A 13,916-nucleotide genomic window follows, 5' to 3' on the forward strand; every position below is an offset into this window, starting at 1 on the left:
CTTTTGACCAGGGGCTGGCTGTGATATTGGAGGACTCGAACCGCCCCATAAACAAATTAGCAAATTTGGTGTGGCCCGAGTCTCCATCGCAGTGCCCCTGGTCTGATGGTACATCTTGTCTTCAAAAATAAAAACATTGTGCGTTAAAATAAACCTCACGCTTTTTACTAAAAAAAATCTACCTGGGAATTATTTAGATCTGAATTACTTAAAAAATACAACAATGCTTCTAAGCCTCTATCATGTTCTATGTTTGAATATAACAAGGAAACATCCCATGTTAAAAATTATCGTTTTCTCATTTAAAATCCACAAGGTCCCTAATGAGTGCATTAAAATCTTTCAAGTAATGCTGGGTTTACACGGAACGATTATCGTGCGAATTTGCACGATAACGATCGAATGATAATCGTACGTGTAAACGCAGCGAACGATCGCACGACGAGCGAGAAATCGTTTATTTTGATCTTTTAACTTGTTCTTAAATCGTCGTTCGCAAAAAATTCGCCGAACGTTCCGTGTAAACAGTCGTTCACTGATTTTACCTATGTGCGAGAGGCTTAAGCAATCGCAAAACGATCGGAAAACGAATTTTCTGTACGATATATCGTTCCATCTAAATGCTGATCGTTATAAAGGAAAAATCGTTACTTAGAAATCGTTAATCGTACGATTGGGCGAATTATCGCTCTGTGTAAACCCAGCATAAGACGGTAAAGTAATTACAATATCTTGAAGATACAAGTCAATAAAGTAAAAAAGATTGGCAGTAAGACTCCCAATACCAGCAATAATAGGTCTTCCGGGGAAATTGTCTAGGTCCTTATGGACTTTTGGCAAATGATAAAAAAAAAAAAATGCTGTCTTGGGGTGCTCTACATGCAAAAAATTTTTTATATTTTATTTAATCTACCCTTCTTTGTATGCTTCCTCAATCCATGTATTGTTATTACACAAATTTTGTAGGCTTCCTTTAGATAGTCCCGTCTATCTTGGATGATGATACTGCCCCCTTTACCAGTGTTTCTAATCACAATATTTTCACAAAGCAAAAACAGCGGAATTCTGCGGCGGAGAACAGCAGAGGCGCATGCACCCTCCCATTCAGACACTGCAGGACACTGAGCATGGCAGGATTCTGCGGCAGAGCTCTCAATAATCAAAAATCACTTTTGTTTTTCTTACACGCTTTCCGAATTTTGAATGTTAGGGGGTTGGGAAGATACCCATTTACCAACTATCAAAGCAGATTTGATCTAAATAGCTAAACACAGTATGAAGTCTGCACTGCTAATCTGCTGCAGATCCGGTGTGTGTGATGCTGTGTTCAGTTATTTAGATCAAAGCCGTATGTGTGTGTGTGTGTGTGTGAAGCTACCCTAAAACTTCTAAGGAACCTTTACAGTGGATAATTCACCCAATATGATAACCATTGGAGTGTAAGGAAACTTTAGTCCCTCTTTATGTAGTATCTTTTGTAAGACAAGAGTCCCAGAAATACTTCAATTCCGGACGTGACCACAACATGTGAGCAAATCCTGCATCACTACTTGCACACCTAGGACAATTCTTTATATTTGTTTTTCTAATTTCTTTTTGAAAGGAAAGCTTGAGAATAGTACTGTCTGTGTATCATATTAAATTGCACCATTCAATGGTTACTTGATATGGATAACAACTTAAAGCGACTCTGTCTCCCCCCCCCCCCCCCCCCCCCCCCTAAACCTTTTGTACTGTCAGATAGCTGCTTTTAATCCAAGATCTGTCCTGGGGTCTGTTCGGCAGGTAATGTAGTTATTGTCCTAAAAAACAACTTTTAAACTTGCAGCCCCGTGCCCTAGAATGTCTGTGCCCTAGGCCTGCAACACCCCTCCCATCCCTCTTCCCCACTCTGCTCATCATTAGGTATGCTCCTGTGCAGGATTTCTCCTAATCATCACCTGTCTGAACACTGCACATGGGTTGGATCGTTATGGCACCTGTGCAGTGTTCGGACAAGTGATGAATAGGATAAAACCTTCCTGGGGGCATTCCTAATGATTAGAGTCCACTAAGGGGAACTCTAATATGGTTTTCACTTGCAACTGAGTCTAGGCTTGTGGTCAAGAAGCCTACCTAAAAATTGTGTTAATACCCATTTCAAGTTTCTGAAACATACTGTCTTGGGTAGCCTTTGCAAACCACAATAACTGTGATGCCAAATGGTAATTTTTCATATCCGCTATACCCAGTCCTCCTCTCGCTATTGATAAAGAAAGTACTTTAAGTTTTAATCAGACTCTCTTCCATCACAAATCAAATTACTAACCAAAAACCCAAAATAAAAAGGTTGCTACAAAATCATGAATTTGCAATTTACAGTGAAGTATTAACCAAAGAAAACATTGCAAGAATGTATAGAGAGAATACAGATCATTCTTTATTAAATCAATAATTTAATACATAGTTCAAACAATGCACAGTACTGTACAGCTGGAGAAGGGGGCAGATGTCAGTGAGCTATATATGTACTGTACTACCGCAATGTCTGCATGTAGTGGGTCGGATTGATCCCACAATGCTGGCCGGGCCTCCGCCAATTGAATGAGGTCCTCTGTAGTGTAGTTCAAAGTATCCACCTTGACTTCAGTGTCCTTGCCTCTCTCTTCCCTGGATGGATGGTCCTTGCCTCTCTCTTCCCTGGATGGGTGGTCCTTGCCTCTCTCTTCCCTGGATGGGTGGTCCTTGCCTCTCTCTTCCCTAGATGGATGGTCCTTGCCTCTCTCTTCCCTAGATGGATGGTCCTTGCCTCTCCCCTGGATGGATGGTCCTTGCCTCTCTCTTCCCTGGATGGATGGTCCTTGCCTCTCTCTTCCCTGGATGGATGGTCCTTGCCTCTCTCTTCCCTGGATGGATGGCCCTTGCTAGAATTAGAATCCACGTTGCTGCTTCTACTAGACCCTTCTAGCAGCTCAACTGACTGGAAACCACAAAAAATATATCAACAAGGTGCAAATTCTGGTTAAAAAATTTAGTAAAATATTCAAGGTGGTGGGGGTCTGACCAAACACTTTTTCATACTTTGAAGAAAATACCCAATCACACCCTATCTATTGATAAAGTACTTGAAGTTTTAATCGGACTCTCTTCCTCCCCAAAACCAAATCATTAACCCGTTTTCTGATTCTTTTAAAGTACTTGTCTCCTATCCATATAGGGGCCACTCCAAAAACATTCAAAAGTTTATGCAAACAAATAGTTCTTCTGCTCTTATAATTAACAGTCGCTGCCAAAAGGCAACTTTCCACTCTATTTCTATTATAACGTTCATTAAATTCATCAATTTTTCTGGATAATTGAACTCCTTTAAGAGGAAGAGAACCAAAATCCTGATCTCTTTAGGGGCATTAAGATTGATTTATTCCAATTTATTAAACCAGAGAGCCTCCCATTTATTTGAATCAAATCCTCAAACTGCCTCCTTGGGATGTTTCAAAAATAACAAAATATCATCAACATAGATTGTCAAGCTGTCATCCCCACCGCTCGCCCCAAACCCCTCAATCACTGGATCTTCTCTTATCAGGGTGGCCAGTGTCTCCATACAAAGGGGAGAGGGGACACCCCTTTCTAGTACCTCTGCTTAAACAGAAGCTCTCAGTTCACTCCATTTTCTGAAACTGCTGCCCTAGAATTTGTGTACAATACCTTTATCATATCTCTGAATTGGGGGCCGAACCAAAATTACCTTTTATAAATTATCTCACTTCACCCTGTCAAAAGCCTTGGCGACATCAAGAGCCAGGACGGAGAGGGATTTAGGATTATCTGTCATCTGTAAATTCTCATATACCCTTCGGCCAGGTACAAAGCCACACTGATCATCAAGAACTATTTCAGAGATTATTCTACTCAAACGGTTAGCTAATACCTTGGCAAATATTCTGTATTAATTGATGAAATTGGTCTATAAGATTCTAGCGCAAGGCAATCTTTGCTTGGCTACAATATAAGTATGATTAAGGCCTTACTCGTTAAGGTAAAGATCCCAATTCTATCGAATAATTTATCACCACCCATAGTGCTATGTTAGTTACTCTCTATGTGCTTAATATAACTCATAAGGGATCCCGTTCGGGGAAGTTTACCCTTTGTAGAATCGAGTTTATTTCATTTATTGTTATTAAAGCATCTAACTTTCAAAGTCTTTAAATTGTATTAAAATATCCTGTGTTTGGTTTACTGCCTGTCCCTTTGTTGTTATTACAGACGATATATTACAATTTCCCTACTGGTTTCCTATAATAGCCTACAATCCCATATTAACAGTACCAAAGCCCAAGTAGCTTTCCTCCCCCAAAAATGATTCCTGGCTTTTTCAGTCTAATTCCTCCTCAAAGTCTGCGTCTATTCTGCAAGAGCTGAAGAAGAGGAAATTTTAATCAAAAAATTTCAGAATTTCATCCTGCACTGGGCCCTGTCCTTTTTTTTTGTGGTACGGATCACAGCCCTGTACACAACTACGGATATGTGAATGGGGAAATACATAGCATTTTCTGTGCGCAATTGCGCAAAGAATTGCAGATGTGAATAAGTATAAAATTAAAGCGTAACTGTCATTTTAGGGTAAAAATTTTTGAAAACATTAAATATCAACAGTACAAGCAATTTTAAGAAACTTTGTAATAGGTTTTCTAAACCAAGAGTTTCCTTCTGGACTGAAAAAGCAATCTCTCAGCCTCCCCCCTCACTTCAGAAGAAGCAGGATTTCTGTCTCCATTATGTGGCTATGGAGAGGGGAGGGGCTGTTAGGAGTGACTGAACACGGAGCAGTCTTGCACAGCACAACACCCTGCAATCTTCTCTCAGTAAGTTCATAGATAAGCACTGACCTTTCTGACCCCAGAATCCTGCGGTTTGGGTGCCCAGACAGTCTACAAACAGCTGACCTTCATGTCACCTCTTCCTGCTCCCTCATCTCCCTCGGCCCCTCCTCCCTCCATAGGATAGAATGGAGAGAGCAGAGCCTGTCTTCACTGGCTTCTCTGTAATGAAGACGTGTTTGCCTGATAATGTACAGATAAGAAGTCAGGGGGGGAGGCTGGGAGATTGCTTCTTGAGTACAGAAAGAGGCTTTTTTGGCTGATAAGACCTATTACAGAGTTTCTTAAAATCGCTTATACTACTGATTTCTGCAATAAAAAAAAAATATGACAGTTACGCTTTAAGCTAAGACGTACCATCATGACATGTCCACCCTTCAGCACAAGTCAGATCTTAGTTGTGAGAATAGACACTGAGAAACCTAATGCAGAAATGAGGGCAATAAATGTGTGATTATGCAAGACTGGCTAGGAAAATATTAATATATGGAAAACAAATATGTAAAAACGGTGATCTAAAGCGCTGTGGCTGGTGTGGGGTTAATGCATTTTGTGTAACAATGTATTTATGTATCCTGCAGGGGAGGGTGGAATAATGTAGGGACTAGTAGAACCAAATGAGTACTCTATGAATGTATATATATAAAAAAGTCTTGTTTTTATCACAGTAGTAACAAATATGCTGATGTTGCACGTGGAGAATATACTAATATTGTGCGTAGTCATGCACAAATATACTGGTGGTTTAAATATTGCAATCCTATATTGCTATTGCACGTGGTGGATATGCTGATATTGCACGTGGTTGTTTATGCACAAATATATTGGTGATTTTAAAATTGCGGTAGTGTCCTACCTTTTATTCACCTTGCTTCACTTCTATCCTGTTCTTTAGTCCATTTTGTAAGATGTAGACAGAAGGAAAAAGATTCTGATTATCGGGGTTGGGAGCGAGCCCCGGCCGGTGGCTCTGCTGTTACCAAACACCCGACGTGGTGGAGTAGTTTCAAAAGGGTCCAACTATGAGTGACGTCACTGTATTGGATACGGAAGCCGATGACTCTGACGAGGGCGACCGCAAGTTCGCTGAAACGCGTTAGATGTCTTTTTGCCACACATCGGCTTCCGTATCCAATACAGTGACGTCACTCATAGTTGGACCCTTTTGAAACTACTCCACCGCGTCGGGTGTTTGGTAACAGCAGAGCCACCGGCCGGGGCTCGCTCCCAACCCCGATAATCAGAATCTTTTTCCTTCTGTCTACATCTTACAAAATGGACTAAAGAACAGGATAGAAGTGAAGCAAGGTGAATAAAAGGTAGGACACTACCGCAATTTTAAAATCACCAATATATTTGTGCATAAACAACCACGTGCAATATCAGCATATCCACCACGTGCAATAGCAATATAGGATTGCAATATTTAAACCACCAGTATATTTGTGCATGACTACGTGCATAACTACGCACAATATTAGTATATTCTCCACGTGCAACATCAGCATATTTGTTACTACTGTGATAAAAGCAAGACTTTTTTATATATATACATTCATAGAGTACTCATTTGGTTCTACTAGTCCCTACATTATTCCACCCTCCCCTGCAGGATACATAAATACATGGTTACACAAAATGCATTAACCCCACACCAGCCACAGCGCTTTAGATCACCGTTTTTACATATTTGTTTTCCATACCAATATAGAGGACACGGAATCCTCGAGATCTATTTAGCAGCACGGTGGCTAGGTATCTGCAGTGCAGTACACGCATTGCATTATCTGTATAAATATTAATATATGTTTAATACTGATTTTGTGCAAAATCTCACACTTGTACTACACATGTAAAAATTAAAACATACACACTTTTTTAGGCTTACACAGAAGAGTTCCACCAGTGAAGTCCACACACCGAAATCTGCTTTTCAGAATTCCTAACAAACGCTCAATTTAGGATCGATTTTTTTTTTGTGGGTGATATTGCAGCCCTTTTCAGCATCGCTGGCAGGATAAAGGTAGGGTGTCATCATCTATGGGCAAAGTCTATAGCCAGGGCCGGCTCCAGATTTTTGTGGGCCCTTGGGCGAGAGAGCCTCAGCGGGCCCCTTTGTATAGCACACCTCGGGGCACACCTACCAAATAAAGTTTGACAAAATACTGAAAAAAACGTAATTCATTAACTCACAGGTGACGTCTTCTTTGATCTGAGGCGATCGCACTCCGTTTCCTCTCCATCTGGCCCAGACCTCCATGAGGATTTCTTCCAGCTACAATTCATCTCTTCATGACCTGTCAGACAAACATGTTAGGCTCCGCAATTTTCCAGCAACTTCCTTCCGTTTTTCCCACCCATAGGCTCCCATAAAGTAGTAACTCCGCTGTTTAGTGTCATGTGCAGTAAAGTAAGTAGGTTTGTGGGTCCCGTGCTGTGCCCCCCATATAGTAATAATGCCCTCTGTCCCCATAGTAACGCCCCCTGCTCTGTCCCCATAGTAATGCCCCCTGCTCTGTCCCCATAGTAATGCCCCCTGCTCTGCCCCATAGAAATGCCCCCTGATCTGCCTCAGCACAAGAAAATAAAAAAAATAAAATCACACTCACTAATCCGGGGGACGGGTCCTCTTCTCTCTTGTGTGCGCCTTGTGGATCCACCAGCAGGCGTGATGACGTCATCGCTCTGCGCCTGTTGGTGAGAGCGCATCCATGCTAGAATGGACTAGAATGGAGGCGCTAGAAGGAGGCTTCTTCACCATAGAGCAGGCTAGAATGGAGTTACAATAAGAGACATTACATAAGGTATACCAGGGGGAACTACAACTCCCAGCATGTCCAGCCTGTTATTATGGGAGATCAAAGGACATTAGAGGAGGAGATTTAAGAGGAGTACTACAACTCCCAGCATGGACAGCCTGTTATTATGGGAGATCAGAGGCCATTACAGGAGGAGATATGAGGAGAACTACAACTCCCAGCATGGACAGCCTGTTATTATGGGAGATCAGAGGCCATTACAGAAGGAGATATAAGAGAAGGACTAAAACTCACAGCATACAGAGGGAAGGTATTAGTGAGCCCCGCCTCCTCATGTCACATGACAATGATCACAGGTCCTTCATCCATATGCAGCCTCTCCCGTTCTCAGCCCCGCCCCCTTATGACGTCACCACAGGTCCTTCCCCAGTGCAGCAAACACGGCAGGTCCTTCCCCAGCCCCTCCAGCCCTCCCCCGGACTTGGTGTCGGCAGCACCCGCTCCCCCGGGGGTCGGTGATGCGGCGGGCGTCTGTCTGTCTCACTGCTTGGGCAAGTGTCGGGGGCCCCTTGGGCGGCCGTGGGCCCCGGCACTTGTCCGAGTATGCCAGGTGCTGACGCCGGCCCTGTCTATAGCCATCATCAGCTATAAGTAAAATATGTTGTTATTTTTGGGCAAGAGGAATGCTACATGTGAAACATAGGCACACTTGATCTGGTGCCTAACTACACTTCCCATTATGCCTTCACAGTCAAAGCTTAGGCTGTTCATGCGCAAAGGAATAAAGCATACTTACTAAGGGTACAAACCCACACGCCGTATACACAGCAGATACGCAGCAAAAACGCAGCAGATTTGAAGCAGATTTGGTGGTGCAGATTTGATGCTGTGTTCAGTTATTTAGATCTAATCTGCTGCGTGTTTGTTGCGTGTTTGTTGCGTATTTGCTGCGTATTTGCTGCGTATACGGTGTGTGGGTTTGTACCCTAAGGGTGCGTTCACACCTACAGGATCTGCAGCAGATTTGTTGCTGTGTTCAGTTATTTAAATGAAATCTGCTGCAGAAAATCAGCTGCAGATCCTGTAGGTGTGAACGCACCATAAAATAGCCGCACGAGACCTTGTGGATAAAACGTAGGCCATGGACTATATTTAATTTAAAATCAATAACTAACTTTTATGCTACACCTAAATGCAGACCACATTTCCCCCCAAATAAAGAAGGACAACCATAAATATACTGTTAGGTACTGTATTTTCAGGCGTATAAGACGACCCCCAACTTTTCCAGTTAAATTATAGAGTTAGGACAGCAGCGTGATCTAAAGGGCAGAGAAGCAGGTACAGTAATAGCAGTAGGATACAAGGACGGGTCAGACAGGTGAAAGAGGTGTGTTTTCCTGGGCAAAGCACCACTACCGTATCCCTTTTTTATACCCCGGACGCAGGCAGCTTGCTCTGCCCTTCATACGGTTCCCCCATGCATTGGGGATGCAGAAGTTTTTTAGCTCTCCTAACCATATGTGGCAACTGCACATTCTCCAAAGGATGTAACAATCTAAGGCCTCATTCACACGCTCCGTAAAGTGGTCCGTGAACAACTTTTTGGCCCATGTAACTCAATGGGTCTATTTAAACTGTCTGTGACGTGATCCGTGGCGCAAAAAACTAGGACATGTCATTGTGCGGATGCAGATCACGGTACGGATAGCGGAGTTAACAGATTGTTTGATCGTGTTGTCCATGAAGAATACGGATGCAAACGTCACCACTGGCTCACATGACCTTGTCACGCGGTGCCAAACGTCAGCACTCCATCACATGACTTTGTCACGTGCAGGACCAGAGAATTCCACCTCCGTATCGAAAGCAACGATTGGCTGCTACAAGAGGGATTTGTCTGCGTGGGGAAGGTAATTGTAGTGTCATGGTGGCATATGTCAATCGTCAAAGGGGCATTTCTGGTAATATCTAAAACTAAAAATGTCGTAGGCTCGCCGCCCACGTCAAGGACCTCATCTCCAGCAAGTCCCTAACTAACTAATAGAACATGAAGAAGCAGTCTAGAATCAAAGTCTCTAGCCAGGGGCATCGATCTGCCAACGTACAGCGTAATTGGCAGAAAAGTCCTGAACAGCCATTCCTGATGATCCAAGCCTTCCTTGCAAGTTCTTTTTCTGTGGGATGGGGACAGACAATATAAACATTTTTTCCTCTGCTATGACTGCAGCATCATGGATCCGGACATAGTTGTGTTGATTGACACACGCCTGTATGACTTTCTTCACGTTGCCTGGGCTCAACTGAAGCGCCGACTGTAGAACCCGCCACTTGGAGCTCAAAATTCCAAAGGCGCACTCCACATACCGCTTCACTAGAGTGGGATGATATTTGAAGATGCGCCTCCGGTCATCCAAGCCACGCCTTGGGTAAGGACGCAAGAGGTGGGTCTGCAGGGTAAACGCTTCATCCGCCACAATCACAAAAGGATCAGGACGTCCAGAGAATCCGGGTAGAGACCTTGATTCCAGTAGGGCAAGCTGGCGTGACTGAAGCATCTCACCCATTCTACAGTCATGGCCAAAAGTTTTGAGAATGGCACAAATATTATATTTTCTCATGATCTGCTGCCCTCTGGTTTTTATGTGGGTTTGTCAGATGTTTTTATCACATACAGAAATATAATTGCAATCATATTATGAGTAATAAAAGCTTACTATGTGGAAGAAACAATGCAAGCGGTCCATGAGAGGATTGGGAAACACAAATCAACACCCTCCTTCCAGTACCGTTTCATTTTAAAGAAAAAACCATTCTATCTCACAGTTAGTTACGTTATCAGGTGTTGGAGCAGGTCCAGTTACTTAGGAGAGGGGGTAATCTGAAAAAGTTACCTTTGCGACGTGAAGCCTTCTGAATTCATACGCAACAGACAGTAGAACCCAGAGGCAGAAATAGCGAATATCAAATTTTACGTGTACTTTAAGCGTATGTGAATATCTTGATTATAATCCTTATTCTTTTTCCTTCTAACATTTAGATTGAACAAAATTGAAAGTTCCGGGGGATGGATGGTTCCTTACCCTGCGGATACCTTGTTTTTCATGCCTCCACGGCAGAGGAAGTGATGTTTTCATGTGTTAATATACAATTTATGTGTTACTTATTGGAATAGGTAGAAATGCATTTTTGTTAGGATACATATGGTTTAGATACACTTATGCAATTTATGGTAATATCACATGATTACGTGGATACGTTTTGTTATGTTGTTTCCTTTATATAAGATTAGCAAGTTCTGACTATGTTAGGCAGTTGACAAAGGCTTGAGCCGAAACGAGTCCTGTATCATTTATGTTTATTTTGAGATGCAATAAATATGACAAGCAAATTCTGAATGGTGAGTGCCGAGAATTTCACTTGAGGTCTTTGTCAGCAACAGCCACTGACCTGCTGCTCCCAAAGGAAATGGCTGCACAGCATAGATAGCATAGAATCTATGCTGTGAGCGTACAGTTCCATTGGGAGCGGAACATCAACAGATGTTGCTGAAACACTGACATCAAACAAGAGTGTGCAGCCTTAAAATCAGCAGCTGCAGTGAAGCGGGACAGGCAAGTATTCATCACTGTTGGGTCCAAGGGGCCGGGTCCCATACACTCGCTGCAAACCCGTAGCGGAGTCGGTAAGTGTGAACGTACCCTTAATCAAAGATCTGTCCTGGGGTTAGTTTGGCAGGTGATGCAGTTATTGTCCTAAAAAACAACTTTTAAACTGGCAGCCCTGTGTCAGCACGGTACATGGGCTGGATCGTTAAGGCACCTGTGCAATGTTCAGACAGGAGAAAATGTTCTTGGGGCATTCCTAATGATGAAGCAGGTGGGGAGGAGTAGGGGTGGTGCAAAGTTAGGGCACAGATACTCCAGGCCACACCAATTTGATGTAAGACTGCCAGTTTAGAAGTTGTTTTTTAGGACAATAACTGCATCACCTGCCGAACCAACCCCAGGTCAGATCTTGGATTAAAAGCAGCTATCCGAAGGTGGTTTGGGGGGGACAGATTGTGGGTACAGAGTCAATTTTATTAAAGAAAGTAAAGGAGCCAACTGGTTCAATGTGTATTGTGGGTGCTGAACAAGTGATTGACATGGCTTCATCACAGCTAGCATTTAAAGTTGAATTATACTGTGAGTAGTTACTTACTTAAATTTTGTCTATAAAAAAAATGAATAAACATATATGTTTTAAATTTGGTTGACCTCCAACAAAAATGTTGGCTGCTGATTACACAAAATGGAGGTCATAAAGCATTATAGGACAGATTTTGTAGAAATTGAAAATTGACTTTGATGTTGACTGAAGTAATTCACATTTCTCCGGTTTCTCTACAGTTGCAATATCGGAGGGGTTATCCAACATTCTAGAATGCCAATCCGTCTTCAGTTCTTTCCGTAGCACTCACAATACATCTTTCATAATTTCCACTAAAAATTATTGTGATGTTGGCTTGACAACCCATGCCTTATTTCCAGAGGCAGTGGCCTGTTTTATCACTGCCTTCACCCTGTTTACGTTGTAGTTGTGGTCATTGGACACATGTTTTATTAATGACTTCCAATTACTCACTAATACTTCACCGTTTTCACCACGTTTTTGCTCAAAACCACAGAAGATTTTTTTTTATGGGTTGAACCCATGTGGTGAGAATAGACCCCTACTTAGTTTTGGATGCTGTAAGAAGTTTGTTGCCGACTGATTTTGAGAGATGCCACACACCGAATTGATGGTTGATGTGGGAATATTTTTCTTTCATTAGTGTCCGTATAGCTTCATGACCATCTGTGGGGATCATATGGATGTCCACTTCATGAGTGATCAAAAAATCAACCATTTTTTCAAAACAGATTTTTTCTAAAGATACTGAGGTCACTGGGGGGACAACTTGCTCTACAGTAAAAGCACAAATTTTCTTTGTAGCGTAATCCATTAGGAAATGTATACAATATTTGGCTGAGAAGCCAGGACTGTCCGACTGTCCATCACCAGTTAGATATACCGATGTTTGTTTTAGATCCCGTATGCATTTTTTCTATTTGCCATTGATGGTCGATTGCTGGGAACACTATCTCTTTTTGTGTGTTATAATGGGTAGATTTTCCAATCGAACGCATCCATAGAATTTTAAAAAAACTTTTCATTTAAAAAAAACTTGAACTACTTAGTGTAATTGCCACAGAAAGTATAATGTTACCTAATGGTCTTTTTCCATGCCTGGGCTGTGTTTCCCATAAGGGTGTTATGTGACCATTAGCACATTTTGCCTGAATGCTTACCATACTTCCAATCATTTTTTTTTTCTTGTAGGCTATAATTGTAGCATTACATTTTCAGTGTGCTTGACATGGGATTAGTGGTAATAATTTTCTCAGACAATATTCAAAAACTAAAAAATTTTCTTCTTTAGCATTACTAAGACACTCAGAAAAGAGAGCTTCAAATTCTGTGTCCTCTTCATTCACATTCTCATTAGATGCTACAAAAATGTAATCTGGGTCCTCATCCTCATCAGAAAGATGAGAAGTATCATCACTGGGATCTAAAACCGTAGAATATGTTTCCTCTGCGGTTTCGTTGAGGGACTCAGGTGAGATGTTACTTCCCAGTGGGTAACATGCTCTTTTCATCTAAAATTGGTAAAAAAGGGAAATGATCTATATACATCTGTGTAAATTCTGCACTTGTAGATGCAGTGGACTCTTTGCTCCGTGTTGCTTTAAACAGGGTTGAAGTATTTATCCTACTGGACCCCTCTATCAAAAATTCCAGATCTATAAAATTTTTTGGGCTTATTTGAAGCCCTGCTTACTTGCTGTTTCAGTCAGGATGGAATCAGTCAGTCTCGTCCTTATGTTTCTCGGTGAATATTCTTCATCAATGTCAGAATCAGAACTTGACAAACATAAACAATCTTCTGGGTCAAGTGATGAAATTGTATGTACCATGTCAGGATTTTTAGGGGTGACCCGAATTCTTCTGTGTTTTCTGTCTTACAGCCTTGTACAATGCAGGAGGCATTCTGAAACGATAACAAATTAATGAAATTTAGAGACACAATTCATACAAATATTTGTGTTTTTGCTCTCAAATTCAAATTCCATCATGATGCAACCCGAAGTCACTTGAATTTGGTTTGATCTTCATTTTGGAGTATTAGGGTGCATACATCACCTGCTCCTGCTTGCTTCGGGGCCTCCGGCATCTCCCTGCGGTCATCCCACTACGAGTATGTCAGCCC

The sequence above is a fragment of the Dendropsophus ebraccatus genome, chromosome 5 (genome assembly GCF_027789765.1).
Source record: "Dendropsophus ebraccatus isolate aDenEbr1 chromosome 5, aDenEbr1.pat, whole genome shotgun sequence".
Classification (NCBI taxonomy): domain Eukaryota; kingdom Metazoa; phylum Chordata; class Amphibia; order Anura; family Hylidae; genus Dendropsophus; species Dendropsophus ebraccatus.